This window comes from Salmo trutta, chromosome 29 (genome assembly GCF_901001165.1).
Source record: "Salmo trutta chromosome 29, fSalTru1.1, whole genome shotgun sequence".
NCBI lineage: Eukaryota > Metazoa > Chordata > Actinopteri > Salmoniformes > Salmonidae > Salmo > Salmo trutta.
Window position 1 is genome coordinate 38697705 of NC_042985.1, and position 17991 is coordinate 38715695.

General features: G+C 43.1%; 1 protein-coding gene across 6 annotated transcripts in view; it reads right to left on the reverse strand.

Moving 5' to 3' along the window:
- The window catches only part of LOC115167589 (LARGE xylosyl- and glucuronyltransferase 2), a 238894-nt gene that overhangs the window by 36298 nt on the left and 184605 nt on the right, over positions 1-17991 (reverse strand). For 4 of the 6 annotated variants that reach the window (XM_029722163.1, XM_029722161.1, XM_029722162.1 and 1 more), the window contains one exon: positions 17391-17505. The gene's annotated coding sequence lies outside the window, so the exon portion shown is untranslated. Of the gene's footprint in view, positions 1-1889; positions 1982-2039; positions 2384-17390; positions 17506-17991 lie in introns of those variants that run through there. The other 2 variants (XM_029722165.1, XM_029722166.1) reach the window with 2 other exon arrangements.

Here is a 17991-nt window from a genome sequence, read left to right on the forward strand (position 1 = left end):
TTGACCCAAGATAATCAATTTAAAGGCAATGCTACCAAATACTAATTGAGTGTATGTAAACTTCTGACCCACTGGGAAGGTGATGAAAGAAATAAAAGCTGAAATAAATCCTTCTCTCTACTATTATTCTGACATTTCACATTCTTAAAGTAAAGTGGTGATCCTAACTGACCTAAGACAGGGCATTTTTACTAGGATTAAAGGTCAGGAATGTAATTGGCTAAGGTGTATGTAAACTTCCGACTTCAACTGTACATACATACATACATACATACATACATACATACATACATACATACATACATACATACATACATACATACATACATACATACATACAAACAGAGGAATAGAAAGCACATGTAGTACTAGAAACACATGGCATGAGGGAATTACATGCTTGAGGGCAGACTAGGATATAATTCCTGGGAGAAAGAGATACATCTATGGAGGAGTTTAGTCTAGGAATTCTAAGTGGGAATGGGTTTCAGGTTACTAAGGGCCTAAAGAAGAGAAAGTGTGTTGTTTAAATGTAACTATAGCTCTGCAGCTGCCTGCAGAAATATGAGAGAGAGCAAGAAGCAAAATAACAGTTTCTGGACAAATATCTATGATCTTTGACGTATTACCTATCTGTTAGCTATCCCTTATATATCATAGATCATCGGCATCCATCACAGAGGCCCAGAAAAACAGACTTTCAGAATATGGTTTGGAAACGTTCAAGAAACCTCCTCTCCTAATGGAAAAAAAAGGTGATTCAGCAGTGTGTACGGTGTATTTGGCTTTTGCTGAACTGTGTGAAAATCTGTTAATCTTTAGGCACGCATGCGCGGACTCTCTCTCTCACACACACACACACACACACACACAGGGAGTGTGCAATCAGAGCCATAGTAAAGAGTAAGGCAAATCCTGGCTAAGATCATTCAATTCTAGTTTGAATAATAGGTCAATGTCATAATCGTATAACGTTTGTTGACAGTATGGAGGATTGTTTTCTGAGCTAAATCCCAGCTGTCACAGAGACACAGGGGAAGGAGAAACAATAAAGCTAGAGGTTACGCTAGGTCACCAACGAACTAATCTCACCTCAGTTTACACTCAATAATTCGCCTGGTTATGCATAAACACACACGGACGCAGGCAGACACTGATACTCACGCACACGCTCAGGCGTACACACAGGCACACACACGTCGCCTCCAGCCCCCTGTATGGAGTGACGCTACAACAGATTAAGCTGAGTATCCTTCAATGGCCTGCAGGAATAACAATAACAGCAGAGATAGTTACCTTGTCCCATTTTCCCTACTTTGTTGTTCTAACACACTGTCACCTCTGACGGCTCACTCGCTAAAACAACCACACACTGGATGACTCAATAACAACATACAACAAAGAAAGAAAACAGAACAGAATACACACACACACACACACATGCACACGCACACGCACACGCACACACACACACACACACACACACACACACACAGTCTAGAGAAGGACATCCAAGATAGTAAACACAGCACACACACAAAGGTCAAATTCCTGGGGAAAACCTTTAGGAGATAGTACCTTGAGGAAAACAATTATGAGAAAAGATCTCAGAAAATATAGAGCTGCAGGACACAAACATAGAAACAGAACATTCTGTAGGTAAACCACAACAGATAGAGATACAGTAGGATGAGAGGGACAGAAGAAAATAATGGGACAGAAGTAATACAATGACAGCACAAATGCTCTATTCACTCAAGGGGGGATGGAAGGAGAGAACAGGGGAGTGCTGCTCACCTCCCACTCCTGTTCACACAGGAACACACCACTTGTTCTGTCCCCCTCTCCCTCACACACAAACACAATCTCTTGTTCTGTCTCTCTCTCACCTTTCCATCTGTAAGACGTGCTTGTAGGTCTGACAAGAACATTTGACAGCTGACAGTGAAAACAAAGCCGACCTACACACACACAAGCGGACAAACACAGACCCACACAGTTGATAATATCAAGCTATGACCTTTGCACTTTCTTCCTACCTGCGTGTGAGTAAGCTCCAATCGTTTGCTCCCCTCTCCGTGTGTTAAGTGTCTGCCAAGCGGGTAGCGGCAAGTCCGCGTTGTTGTGCACAGCCACACTTTCAATAAGCCCCTCCCTTATCTTTCTCTCCCTAATCCTCCTTTTCTTCTGCGGATCTCTCTGTGTCTCTGTTTCTCTCGGTCTCTTCTCTCTCTGTGTGCTCATGAAAGTAGTCCAACTCGATAACAGAAAATGTGCAGAAAAGGGGGCGAGAGGCTGAAAGGAGAACTAGAGAAAGGGGGAGTGGTGTCACCTTGCACATGGCTAAGCCTCTGTGACAAAAGACAGGAGTTGGTCGGAGCTCTTATTGTCTTTCGCTCTCTTTTTCTTTCTCTTTTAACACAGAGACTGGGTTACCTATGCATTACTGAGTAACCTGATTCCTAAGAGTGGATGATTAACAGTGTGTGTGTGTGTGTGTGTGTGTGTGTGTGTGTGTGTGCGTGCGTGCGTGTGTGCGTGCATTCCTTCAATATAAATGTCATTCTGCTTCCTGCTTCCAAATGTATTGTTTGAATTAAATTACATTCAGAAATTCAGAATTGACCCCAACCCTGATGTGCGCACATGAATGCAGACATGGTTGGCTCCAAGTGGTTCTATGTATATTTATACGACGGGTGGGTCTAATTCTGAATGCTGACTGGTTCCAGCCGGTGTCTATTTCACAAGTTACCACCAGCTAAAGCTATGACGTTGAAATGCTTATTTACTGTGTTCCATCTCACTGTGCAATCCACTGTCTCATCAGCCCAGCCAGACAATGTATAAGCTTGATCCCCACTGTAAAAAGCATCTAGACATTATCTCCCATTTCTTTTAGACTAGCATTTGGTTTTCAACAGCGGAAAAATAATTGTGATCTCCAGTTGTCCCATAGTAATGAACGTGTCGGGACGAGACAGACAGGCAGACAGCTTTTCTGAGCCAGTTGAAATCATAAATCAGCTGGTGTAATTTTTGTGGAAATATATAATGAAATGTCTATAGAAAACAGTTAAGACTAAATTAAATGAAGCTAGTTTGCAGTCTTTCCAGCTTCCGTTTGAAGTGATTGTGTAAGCTGTGTTGTTGGCTAGCTCCTCTGAACGACAGTGTCCTGACGACAGAGCACATTTTATATGCCATGCGAAATCGCGCATTATTAGCCTGACTTCGTCTCAAGCCTAACAAAACCGTGCCAATACATCCTCCAAACACCTTCTCTGGCATTATCACTTAAGTAGGGAATGTGTGTCCGTCTCTGCATGTGTACTTACATATGTGCATGCGAGTGTGTGGGCTCATGAGACGGGGGAGTACAGCTCTCTAATTAAAGTAGGACACAATGTTGTTTTCGCTAAACAGAAAGCTAGTTGGAGCCTGCGTCTGGCCTGCTATCTAAATGAAGCTGTGATGATGGATCCCCCATTAGAGACAGTAATAAATGGAGAAAGTCTGGAGGGAGATTGAACTGAGCTGAAAGAGCAGAGAGAGGAGCAGAGAGTACAGTCTCAGCACTCCTTATCTCTGACACAGGAGCACAACGATACTGTATCTACCCATGCAAGGCCAGTCACAGGCATTTCTATGTACTGTGTGTGTGTGTGTGTGTGTGTGTGTGTGTGTGTGTGTGTGTGTGTGTGTGTGTGTGTGTGTGTGCGTGTATGTGTAAGAAAAAATATATATATATGCTGAAATGCAATGCAATGCAATCTCAGTCCCTAGAGCACCAGTTTGCCTTTGAGCCTCCAAGCTAAACCAAGCCAGTCAGATGTGGAAACAACTACAAACAACCACACACAAACAACTGGTAGCAGCACTAGCCGTTCTATACCATTACCAAAAAGAAAACACCCTGATGAAAGGACAGTGTTCCCTACAGCACTTTTACAGGCACCGGTTATAAGATTTTATATTGCAAATGGACATTTAGTGGAGTTCAAATGCTTTCACTGCTTTCCTCTCGTCTCCAATGCTCTTTCTCCTCTGGTTGCTTTGGGTAGAAGTTACCCATAGGCACAGTTATAGATCTAGGATCAGCTTACCTTCTGCCATCCCTCCCCATTAGAGGAGACGCAGCCAGAACTGACCTTAGATCAGTGTCCAGGGTTGTTGGCTGAGGATCCAGTGGCTGTCAAACCAGATGACTAACGCAGGTTAACACCTCTTCTTATCTCCTAATTATGGGGTTAAGGGTCACCCTGGCGGGGCCTTGGCCAGTAGACCCATAGTCCCCCTACCCAAACACCAATACAGGGGGTCCGACATAAACAGGAGGGGGGTTCCCAGGGTTGGGTTTCCCCAGCACCATAAAAGGAGTGGGAAGGGGGAGAGAGAGAAGGGAGCTTACATGGTTTAGGTTTCCCTGGCTCCCAAAGGGTGTCCCATATAAATAGGTGGGTAGGAAACAGTGGAGAGAGAGAGAGACAGAGAGAGACAGAGACAGACAGAGAGAGACAGAGACAGACAGAGAGAGACAGAGAGATAGAGAGACAGAGACAGAGATTGGGTTTCCATGGCACCTGTTGTGTTTCCCCTCCAAGAACATTCTGGAACGAGACCTGCGGGGATATCCACCCTGTCTTACCTCTCCATGCTTCCTAAGAGAAACCCAGTAGCCCTATCTCGGTGCAACTTGTCTGCTCTACCTTCCAAGGGAGACGTGGCAGGGAAGGCAGCTACAGTGTTAAAAACACAGGATAAACAAGCTGCCAGACAGCCAATCTCTTCTCCAAACTTTTGACTGGTACTGTATATGATGGAGTGCATACACCTTATGGACAGTATATGAATAGAACATGCGTGTACAGCAGTAGTTATATAGGATGAGCCTTGATTAGAATACAGTATATACTGTACATATGAAGTGGGTGAAGCACTATGTTAACACTACTAAAGTGACCAGTGTCTAAGGTGCAGGGTTGAGTGCCGTGCGGTAGCCGACTAGTAACAGTGACTAAAGTCCAGGGCAGGGTATGGGGCGAAGGCCGGCTAGTTGGTAGAAAATGTCTGTAAAATATGTTGGTAGTATGAGGGCTATTGGAAAGAACATTGGCTACGCTATCTCTGCGGCTCGGTGCCTTCAAAAACAACAGCATCATTAACTTAGTAGTTAATCATCCAAAACTAACCGGGGCTCAAATAATATAAATGAATCCCTAAAAACAGAGATCATGAAGGCAAAGAACATGTAATATCAGGTCAAATCTCCATGTATGAGAAAAGGAGAGAGTAAACCATAAGGGTTTTCTCAGCTGACAGAGAGCAATAGAGGAATAGAGCGGGAGAGAGCGAAAGCGCGAGAGAGAGCTGGAGAGAGGGGAAGAGAAAGCGAGATGGACGTGTGACAGTAGGCCTTATGGGAAAAGGGGGAGGAAAGAGGGACTGTTTATGGAGGGGAGAAGAGGAGATGAGAGGAGCGGAGTGCAGTGGGGAGAGGGATGATAAAGGACGGGGTAGAGTATATTTCCCCAGTGGAGCAGAAGCACAATTTCTTACCTTCCAAAGCAGAAGATGAGAGGCATTTATCTCTCTGAAAGAGTAGTGGATGAGAGGGGGAGGAGAGGAGGAGTGGATAAGATGGACAAGAGGAGGAGAGTAAGGGCCTTTAGAAGGGGAGAAGAGGAGAGGGAGGAGAATGGGTGGAGGTAGGTTTAGAGATGGAGAGAGGGGAGGGAGAAGTGTAACAGATGGAAAGAGGGAAGAGAGGCAATGAGGACAGCAGAAGTGTAGAGACGGGTGAGGAGGAGAGGAAGGGATGAGGATGCTCACTTCAGGGAGAGGAGAGACTTCCATTATGAGCCTGTAATGAAATCACATCTCCTCTCTTTCAATCTCTTCCCTAGTTTATTTCCAAAATGCTATGTCAACCAATTGCTCACTGTGTTTTTTCATCAGAAATGATTGCTTATGGGTATGTTCATGTGTGTGTAAAATATGACAGCTTTCAGAATTTTATATTCATAGACTTTAGGTTAAAATGTGTTTTTTGAAAAACGCTATTGTCACGTTCTGACCTTAGAATGAGGTCATTTTTCCATAGTAGATTGGTCAGGGCGTGACAGGGGGGTGTTTTTGTCTATGTATTTTGGGTTTTCTGTTTTCTAGGTGGGTGGTCTAGATTGTCGTTCTATGTTGTGGCCGGGTATCGTTTCCAATCAGAGGCAGGTGTTTTTCGTTGTCTCTGATTGGAAGCCATACTTAGGCAGCCTGTTTTTCATGGGGTTTTGTGGGTGGTTGTTTTCCGTTTTGTTGTTTGTACCTGACGGGACTGTTGTTGGTCGTTTTGTTATTTTGCAAAGTGTTTTCATTAAAAGTAAATATGAGCACTTCACACGCCGCATTCTGGTCTCCTTTAGACGACCCGCGTTACAGCTATATATCCATTGTTAAGCTGGAATGGAATGTTCGAATCCTGTATGTTTGACTGTGACATGTGGTTGTCTAAACTAACTATCTTAAGATGAATGCACTAACTGTAAGTCGTTCTAGTTAAAAACATCTACTAAATGACAACAATGTCAAATGTAAAGGTATTTACATACAGATCTCATATTACTGTATTGAATATTTGTATTTTTTATAATTGTATCATTTGTACAGTTCTTTATTAAAAACGTTGTTATTTACAATTCACTGTAAAACCTAGCAGTACTACTTATTTCTCTGAGAGTGAGGCGGATACTGTATATAGCATGATTATTTGTGTCTCCGAAATGAAACCATCAAAAATGATAGATTTTAAACAAATACATCTTTGTCATTGAACAACCCAATGCCATGATTATATAGTGAAAAAAACACGCCTGAACATGTACGTATATAGCGTTTTGGAAATAAACTCTTCATATAATCCCTGCCAGTCTATACAACTGCCAGTCTAAATAAACACATCTTCATTGGATTATACCCAGTTACCATTTCTCCCTGTCAATAACTACTGGTGGACTCACACACAGGGCTATTTAAAACCCTCCACCCCACTGCCTCCCATCTCCATCCCTATAACACCCCTGCCCCCCACCATCCCTAAAACGTATACACTGAGTGCAGCAAACATTAGGAACACCTGCTCTTTCCATGATATAGACTGACCAAGTGAATGGAAGAAGGTGCCAGGCGCACAGGTTTGAGTGCGTCAAGAACTGCAAAGCCGCTGGGTTTTTCACGCTCAACCGTTTCCCATGTGTATCAAGAATGGTCCACAACACCCAAAAGACATCCAGCCAACTTGAACACAACTGTGGGGAGCATTGAAGTCAAACATGGGACAGCATCCCTCTGGAAAGCTTTTGACTTCCTTGTAGAGTCCATGCCCCGACGAATTAAGGCTGTTCTGAGGGCAAAAAGGGGCGTGCAACTCAGTATTAGGAAGTTATTCCTAATGTTTTGTACACTTAGTGTACCTATACACAACCCCCACCCCCAAAATGGGAATATCATAATTACCCCTCCCAGTCAGTAACTAATCTGCTGAGGAGGAGGTAGAACTGGATTCTCCAAGTTCAAAGTAGAGAAATATCTCATAGCCTATATGAGCAGCCATGGCCCCTGAGGCACTGCATGGCACTGACCATAAGACACAGCACAGCAGGCGCAGATATATTATGAGATACTCTAACCTCCCTGTGTGCAAAGTGTAAAGTCAGCACACCACCTGACCCTCTAAGCCCCGTGGAAGAGCCAATCAGGCAGTGCTGAAGACAATAAGCTCCGTCCACTTTCACTGGTCAGGGGTCAGAGGTCAAGGGGTAGGGGTCAGGGCAGGGCAAGAGAGGTATTGTAGTAGAAACTCCTAACCCTGACCAGTCAGCTCTGTAATGATGTGTCTGGCTCCTGTGAAGAAGAGGACAAGTGGGATGCTGTGTGTGTGTGTGTGTGTGTGTGTGTGTGTGTGTGTGTGTGTGTGTGTGTGTGTGTGTGTGTGTGTGTGTGTGTGTGTGTGTGTGTGTGTGTGTGTGTGTGGTCAGTGTGAGCCTGTGAACCACATCAAATCCCCACCACCCATGTGCCAGTGTGTATGGTTATACTAAGCGCTCAAGTTTATTACGATCCAATGCTCTGACAGAGACCTTATGAGTCTCACTGGATATAGCCTGTCACACAGCACGACCAGGAGAGAATGTGTTTAACAAAGGACACACGCACCCACCCACACATGCATGCTCACTAGGGCTGTCCCCGACTAAAAAATATCTTGGTCAACCAAGAGTTGTCTGGTCTTTCGAACAATCATATAGTCCATTTTTTTTTTACTTCTTTTGTTTCCCATATATTGACACACCCTATGTGTTTTAATCAAATCAACTATATTCACTGAGCTTGTCTGATGCTTTAAGCACACTCTTTGATGAAATAATGAAGACACAAATGACTAGGGGGTGTCTGACTAGCAATTGATTTGATTGTGCCAGGCCAGGCTCAGACTTGCTGCGCTGTGTTAAAAGAAAAGACAGCGAGTGACTGTGTGACTAGCTCCCGTTATCTCTCTCTCCTCCCTGATGCAGCGACCACCACAGAACATCAAAGTCTTTATCGCACTGTCCGTGTTGATGAAGCTGCAACATAACTACCGACATTTCTGACTGAAAAGTTCTGTAACCCTCATTTGTACACGAAAAACATTCCCTATTCCTTCAACCCTTGCTCTCTTTACGTGCCACATGTATGCATTGCATGCACATGACCAAAGACCTGTTCGCACGGGATTATTATTACTAAAGAGTGTTGATTTTGTAATTATTACTCCAGAATGTCCATTATTCCAGAGGACGATTCGGACGGGATTAGTTTATTCCAAACTGCCGCATGAAATTCTTATTTTTTAAATAAATTGACAGTTATGACAGAAGCCTGGAGGTTTTTATTCGAGGCGTAAAGATACAATATTTCAACATGTCCAGGTGATAGGGCCACACTGATAACCCAAACTTGGTTCCCAAGTTTCTAAACCATGACAAAACATTTTTGGTATAGTGTCGCCACAATATTTGAATTGAGGAAGTGTGATCATAATCATTAGGATATTTTAGCGATCCGCAGTACGTCCTGCCCCCCAGCCTTCAGATGTGAGCTAAACAAGTGTTTTAAGGCTATGGATGAGAAAGTTAAGTTATCATTTCCAAACATTTATGTCAGTTTTGTGCCATCTCAGTGCTAGATGCGTCACCACAGACCCTGGTTCGATCCCGGGCTGTATCACAACCAGCCGTGATCGGGAGTCCCATAAGGCGGCGCACAATTGGCCTAGCGTCGCCCAGTTAGAGGAGGGTTTGGCCGGGGTAGGCCGCCATGTACACTGCTCAAAAAAATAAAGGGAACACTTAAACAACACAATGTAACTCCAAGTCAATCACACTTCTGTGAAATCAAACTGTCCACTTAGGAAGCAACACTGATTGACAATAAACTTCACATGCTGTTGTGCAAATGGAATAGACAACAGGTGGAAATTATAGGCAATTAGCAAGACACCCCCAACTAAGGAGTGGTTCTGCAGGTGGTGACCACAGACCACTTCTCAGTTCCTATGCTTCCTGGCTGATGTTTTGGTCACTTTTGAATGCTGGCGGTGCTTTCACTCTAGTGGTAGCATGAGACGGAGTCTACAACCCACACAAGTGGCTCAGGTAGTGCAGCTCATCCAGGATGGCACATCAATGCGAGCTGTGGCAAGAAGGTTTGCTGTGTCTGTCAGCGTAGTGTCCAGTGCATGGAGGCGCTACCAGGAGACAGACCAGTACATCAGGAGACGTGGAGGAGGCCGTAGGAGGGCAACAACCCAGCAGCAGGACTGCTACCTCCGCCTTTGTGCAAAGAGGAGCAGGAGGAGCACTGCCAGAGCCCTGCAAAATGACCTCCAGCAGGCCACAAATGTGCATGTGTCTGCTCAAACGGTCAGAAACAGACTCCATGAGGGTGGTATGAGGGCCCGACGTCCACAGGTGGGGGTTGTGCTTACAGCCCAACACCGTGCAGGACGTTTGGCATTTGCCAGAGAACACCAAGATTGGTAAATTCGCCACTGGCGCCCTGTGCTCTTCACAGATGAAAGCAGGTTCACACTGAGCACATGTGACAGACGTGACAGAGTCTGGAGACGCCGTGGAGAACGTTCTGCTGCCTGCAACATCCTCCAGCATGACCGGTTTGGTGGTGGGTCAGTCATGGTGTGGGGTGGCATTTCTTTGGGGGGCCGCACAGCCCTCCATGTGCTCGCCAGAGGTAGCCTGACTGCCATTAGGTACCGAGATGAGATCCTCAGACCCCTTGTGAGACCATATGCTGGTGCGGTTGGCCCTGGGTTCCTCCTAATGCAAGACAATGCTCGACCTCATGTGGCTGGAGTGTGTCAGCAGTTCCTGCAAGAGGAAGTCATTGATGCTATGGACTGGCCCGCCCGTTCCCCAGACCTGAACCCAATTGAGCACATCTGGGACATCATGTCTCGCTCCATCCACCAACGCCACGTTGCACCACAGACTGTCCAGGAGTTGGCGGATGCTTTAGTCCAGGTCTGGGAGATCCCTCAGGAGACCATCCGCCACCTCATCAGGAGCATGCCCAGGCGTTGTAGGGAGGTCATACAGGCACGTGGAGGCCACACACACTACTGAGCCTCATTTTGACTTGTTTTAAGGACATTACATCAAAGCTGGATCAGCCTGTAGTGTGGTTTTCCACTTTAATTTTGAGTGTGACTCCAAATGCAGACCTCCATGGGTTGATAAATTGGATTTCCATTGATTATTTTTGTGTGATTTTGTTGTCAGCACATTCAACTATGTAACGAAAAAATTATTTAATAAGATTATTTCATTCATTCAGATCTAGGATGTGTTATTTTAGTGTTCCCTTAATTTTTTTGAGCAGTGTAAATAAGAATTTGTTCCTAACTGACTTGCCTTGTTAAACCCTGTTGGGGATCCCTGCCCGGTATTGGGATTCATTGTCATGTGACCATGGCGGGGAATTCAAAACTGCAAGAGTCTAATAATTTCAAATACTCAAATAATCAACTATTTTCCTCCATTTGAAAGATACACATCTCCTAAATCTAACCACGTTGTCCGTTTTTCAAAGAGGCTTTACGGAGAATGCATAAAGTTAGGTTATGTTAGGAGAGTACATTGACAATAGCTGTGTGTAATGTTTAGCCAATTCAAAGAAGGGTGTGAACAGAGTAAGAAAACCAGCTAGAATTATGCACTTACCTTTGACAATCTGCATCAGATGACACTCATAGGACATTATGTTATACAATACATGCATTTTTAGTTCCATCAAGTTCATATTTATATCCAAAAACAGCATTTACAGTCGCGGTGAAATTCCGAATTCTTTTAGGCTCGAATGCTCCCAGTGAATCCAGCGTTACAAATCACAGAATTACTATTCGAAAACATTGCTAAATTATAATATTGTCATTCAAAGAATAATATATTATCATCTCGTAATTGCTACCGAATGGCCAGATCTCAAAATAACTTTACTGGGAAATCACATTTTGCAATAAACGGGGTACTATGCTAATAACGACATGCTAGGCTATACAGGTTATCAGCATCTAATATCATAATAACATTGTAAATATCCCCTTACCTTTGATTATCTCCATCAGAAGGCACTGCCAGGTATCCCAGGTCCAGAACAAATGTGGTTTCTTTTGACAAAGTTAATAATTTATGTCCAAATAACACCATGTAGTTAGCGTTCAGTAGGCTCCCATAAAACGTGGTGGGTGGGGGTGTAAAATCACGCCGAAAAGCTAAAAAAAACCTAGTAAATAATCTATTTTTGTTCGTTCAAACATGTCAAACGTTGTTTAGCATCAATCTTTTGGTCCATTTTTAACGTGAAACATCAGTAAACATCAGTAATATTTTCACACAACCTATTCTTTGTCTAGAAAAACGATTATGACAAATGCACTCTTCTCAGATTTATGCGCAGGCGCAAAAAAATGAAGTGACAACATGTCAACTTCCCTGCATTCTAATTTGCTCCCTGTTAATCATAGACGCTTCAAACAACTTTATAAAGATCGTTGACATCTAGTGGAAGCCGTAGGAGTTGCGAAATGAATCCTTTCTCACTGTGGTATCTATAAAACATTTTTTTTGATCTATTTTTCACAGGTTTTTGCCTGCAATATGAGTTTTGTTATACTTACAGACACCATTCAAACTGTTTTAGAAAATTCTGAGTGTTTTCTATCCGAATGTGTTAATAATATGCATATCCTAGCTTCTGAGTTGGTGTAGGAGGCAGTTAAAAATGGGCACATATTTTTTCCAAAATTCTCAATGCTGCCCCCGTAGCCCGTAGAGGTTAAATAAAGGTTCAATTCAATTACATTTTAAAGCATGTTGCTTTGCGATAACAGCAAGGGTTGCATTAAATAGGCAAAATATATTTTTTACTGATGCATTTGGCAATATTCAATTAATTCATATGCACAAAACATTCAACAAAAGCTTTCACTGTGAAAGTTGATAGGCCACATGTAGGCCCTTCATTTACACTACTGTTCAACAGTTAGGGGTCACTCAGAAATGTCCTTATTTTTTAAAGAAAATAACATTTTTGACCATTAAAATAACATCAAATTGATCAGATATACAGTGTAGACAATGTTAATGTTGTAAATGACTATTGTAGCTGGAAACGGCAGATTTTTTATGGAATATCTACATAGGTGTACAGAGGCCCATTATCAGCAACCATCACTCCTGTGTTCCAATGACATGTTGTGTTAGCTAATCCAAGTTTATCATTTTAAAAGGCTAATTGATAATTTGAAAACCCTTTTGCAATTATGTTAGCACAGCTGAAAACTGATGTCCTGATTGAAGAAGGAATAAAACTAGCCTTCTTTAGACTAGCTGAGTATCTGGAGCATCAGCATTTGTGGGTTCGATTACAGCCTCAAAATGGCCATGCAACAAATAACTTTCTTCTGAAACTCATCAGTCTATTCTTGTTTTGAGAAATGAAGGCTATTCCATTCAAGAAATTGCCAAGACACTGAAGATCTCGTACAACGGTGTGTACTACTCCATTCACAGAACAGCGCAAACTGGCTCTAACCAGAATAGAAAGAGGTGTGGGAGGCCCCGTGCACAACTGAGCAAGAGGACAAGTACATTAGAGTGTCTAGTTTTAGAAACAGACGCCTCACAAGTCCTCAACTGGCAGCTTCATTAAATAGTACCCTCAAAACACCAGTCTCAACGTCAACAGTGAAGAGGCGACTCCGGGATGCTGGCCTTCTAGGCAGAGTTCCTCTGTCCAGTGCCTGTGTTATTTTGCCCATCTAAATCTTTTATTTTTATTAGCCAGCCTGAGATTTGTATTTTTCTTTGCAACTCTGCCTAGAAGGCCAGTATCCCGGACTCGCCTCTTCACTGTTGATGTTGAGACTGGTGTTTTGTGGGTACTATTTAACCTGTTGGGGATAGGGGGCAGTATTTGCACGGCCGGATAAAAAACGTACCCAATTTAATCTGGTTACTACTCCTGCCCAGTCACTAGAATATGCATATAATTGCTTGATTTGGATAGAAAACACCCTAAAGTTTCGAAAACTGTTTGAATGGTGTCTGTGAGTATAACAGAACTCATTTGGCAGGCCAAAACCTGAGAAGATTCCAAACAGGAAGCGCTCTCTCTGACCATTTCATGGCCTTCTTGATCATCTCTAACCAAAACAGGGGATCTCTGGCATAACGTGACATTTTCTAACGCTCCCATAGGCTCTCAGAAGGCGCCAGAACGATGAATGGTGGCTTTACAGGCCATGGCTGAAAAACATTAGCGCATTTGGTAACTGGTCGATCTGAGGACAATGAGACTGGAGGCGCGTGCACGAGACGACACCATGTTTACTTTCTCTCTCTTTGAACGAAAACAACGACTCCCGGTCGGAATATTATCGCTTTTTTACGAGAAAAATAGCATAAAAATTGATTTTAAACAGCGGTTGACATGCTTCGAAGTACGGTAATGGAATATTTTGAATTTTTTTGTCACGAAACGCGTCGGGCGCGTCACCCTTCTTTACCCTTCGGATAGTGTCTTGAACGCACGAACAAAACGCCGCTATTTGGATATAACTATGGATTATTTGGAACCAAACCAACATTTGTAATTGAAGTAGAAGTCCTAGGAGTGCATTCTGACGAAGAACAGCAAAGGTAATCAAACTTTTCTAATAGTAAATCGGAGTTTGGTGAGTACCACACTTGGTGGGTGTCAAAATAGCTAGCCTGTGATGGCCGGGCTATCTACTCAGAATATTGCAAAATGTGCTTTCACCAAAAAGCTATTTTAAAATCGGACATAGCGAGTGCATAAAGGAGTTCTGTATCTATAATTCTTAAAATAATTGTTATGTTTTTTGTGAACGTTTATCATGAGTAATTTAGTAAATTCACCGGAAGTGTTTGGTGGGAATGCTAGTCACATGCTAGTCACATGCTAATGTAAAAGCTGGTTTTGATATAAATATGAACTTGATTGAACAAAACATGCATGTATTGTATAACATAATGTCCTAGGATTGTCATCTGATGAAGATCATCAAAGTTTAGTGCTGCATTTAGCTGTGGTTTGGGTTTATGTGACATTATATGCTAGCTTGAAAAATGTGTGTCTGATTATTTCTGGCTGGGTACTCTGCTGACATAATCTAATGTTTTGCTTTCGTTGTAAAGCCTTTTTGAAATCGGACAGTGTGGTTAGATTAACGAGAGTCTTGTCTTTAAAATGGTGTAAAATAGTCATATGTTTGAGAAATTGAAGTAATAGCATTTCTAAGGTATTTGAATATCGCGCCACGGGATTACACTGGCTGTTGAGTAGGTGGGCGTCCCACTGGCCCAGAGAGGTTAATGAAGCTGCCAGTTGAGGACTTGTGAGGTGTCTGTTTCTCAAACTAAACACTCTAATGTACTTGTCCTCTTGCTCAGTTGTGCAGAGAACGTGAAAAATAAAATAAAAAGTAACACAATAAGATTACATAACAATAACGAGGCTATATACAGGGGGTACCTGTATCGAGTCAATGTGCGGGGGTACAGGCTTGTTGAGGTAATGTGTACATGTAGGTAGGGGTAATGCCAGATAGGCCGAAAATAATTTAAGAAAAACCTCAATGTAGCCTATAAGTTGCACATGAATGATGCATTTATTGTTTTTTCTCTATTCAACCTGCCTTTCATCCACACAACATTTCATGACCCTAAACGTGCCTGCCCCGTGGATATAACCGCGGGGACTGCGGGTTGTGAGTCAACCCGCGCATCACTCACACACACAAACAAACTTACCCACACATCACCACATCTGGCTGTGAATATAGATTGTGTTTTAAATGTTTAATGAGGACAAATCTAAAGCCAAGCCATTTGCAGCAATGTTAAGTGTGCATGGATCAAAGCAACTTTAGGCCAGGCAGACAGCAGGCTGACAGATGGGGGATAACAACACAGATATTAGCAGAAAGACCCAGTCTAGCGCTGCTGCGCCGAGGCTGATTGAACCACACTATACGAAGCTTCGCAGGGTACAGTTAGAAACACGCATAGACACAGGCATGCAGGCACACACCCTTCCACATTCATACAAGCTGACTTATCTTCCCTGCAACTTGCAGGGTGTGTGACTGTGTATGTGTGTGTGTGTGTGTGTGTGTGTGTGTGTGTGTGTGTGTGTGTGTGTGTGTGTGTGTATGTATCACCAATGCAGAGATCCAGTAACAGGATTACCACTACTGAGACGTATGTTTAAAATCAGACATGCTGTGGTAATAACTAGTTCATATCAATGGCTCTGGGTTTTACATTCATGACTTTGGTGTGCATCACTGTACATTACTTTGAGCAATGAACTAACACACACACACACACACACACACACACACACATACACATTTTTATTTGTTTTATTTTATTTCACCTTTATTTAACCAGGTAGGCAAGTTGAGAACAAGTTCTCATTTACAATTGCAACCTGGCCAAGATAAAGCAAAGCAGTTCAACACATACAACAACACAGAGTAACACATGGAGTAAAACAAACATACAGTCAATAATACAGTAGAAAAATAAGTCTATATACAATGTGAGCAAAAGAGGTGAGATAAGGGAGGTAAAGGCAAAAAAGGCCATGGTGGCAAAGTAAATACAATATAGCAAGTAAAACACTGGAATGGTAGATTTGCAGTGGAAGAAAGTGCAAAGTAGAAATAGAAATAATGGGGCGCAAAGGAGCAAAATAAATTAAATAAATAAATACAGTAGGGGAAGAGGTAGTTGTATGGGCTAAATTATAGATGGGCTATGTACAGGTGCAGTGATCTGTGAGCTGCTCTGACAGCTGGTGCTTAAAGCTAGTGAGGGAGATAAGTGTTTCCAGTTTCAGAGATTTTTGTAGTTCGTTCCAGTCATTGGCAGCAGAGAACTGGAAGGAGAGATGGCCAAAGGAGGAATTGGCTTTGGGGGTGACCAGAGAGATATACCTGCTGGAGCATGTGCTACAGGTGGGTGCTGCTATGGTGACCAGTGAGTGGAGATAAGGGGGGACTTTACCTAGCAGGGTCTTGAAGATGACCTGGAGCCAGTGGGTTTGGCGACGAGTATGAAGCGAGGGCGAGCCAACGAGAGCGTACAGGTCGCAGTGGTGGGTAGTATATGGGGCTTTGGTGACAAAATGGATGGCACTGTGATAGACTGCATCCAGTTTATTGAGTCGGGTATTGGAGGCTATTTTGTAAATGACATAACCGAAGTCGAGGATCGGTAGTATGGTCAGTTTTATAGGGGTATGTTTGGCAGCATGAGTGAAGGATGCTTTGTTGCGAAATAGGAAGCCAATTCTAGATTTAACTTTGGATTGGAGATGTTTGATGTGAGTCTGGAAGGAGAGCTTACAGTCTAACCAGACACCTAGGTATTTGTAGTTGTCCACATATTCTAAGTCAGAACCGTCCAGAGTAGTGATGCTGGATGGGTGGGAAGGTGCAGGCAGCGATCGGATGAAGAGCATGCATTTAGTTTTACTTATATTTAAGAGCAGTTGGAGGGCACGGAAGGAGAGTTGTATGGCATTGAAGCTCGTCTGGAGGGTTGTTAACACAGTGTCCAAAGACGGGCCAGAAGTATACAGAATGGTGTCGTCTGCGTAGAGGTGGATCAGAGACTCACCAGCAGCAAGAGCGACATCATGCACGTTACAGACAAAGATACATGCACTTACACACTCACACAAACAGCAAAGTTGCCAATGACCTCCAGATACTTGAAAGCTAAGAATTCCCATTGTTTACTCACCAGGTTCGCTATCTGAAATTCCGTCGATGGGAAAAGCAACCTCTCAGTAGTAGGAAACCTCACCGGTCAGCCTGGAAAGAGGGTAATACAAGAGGGAAATCCTCCCTCTCTCAACCTGGAAAGAAACAGGGAAACAGTGAGCATTACAGCTGAAGATAAATAACATAAAATCGTGCTCAGGGATTTGGATAACAAATAGCATACAAGTTGATCAAAATACAATAAACAAACAGGAGTTTGTTTAATCAATCAATCATAGTATACGTTAGTGTCACGTTCTGACCAGTAAAGGGGTTATTTGTTATTGTAGTTTGGTCAGGACGTGGCAGGGGGGTTTTATGTGGTTCGGGGTTTGTTAGTATATGTGTTTATGTAGAGGGGTGTTTGGTTAGAGTATTCCGGGGTTTTTGGGTTATGTTCTTTATTTCGTATTTCTATGCTCTGTCTATGTTGTATATTTCTTTGTTGGCCTGGTATGGCTCTCAATCAGGAACAGCTGTACATCGTTGTTGCTGATTGAGAGCCATACTTAGGTAGCCTGTTTTCACCTGTCCCTTTGTGGGAAGTTGTGGTTGCATAGCTGTGTGTTTAGCCTGCAAGC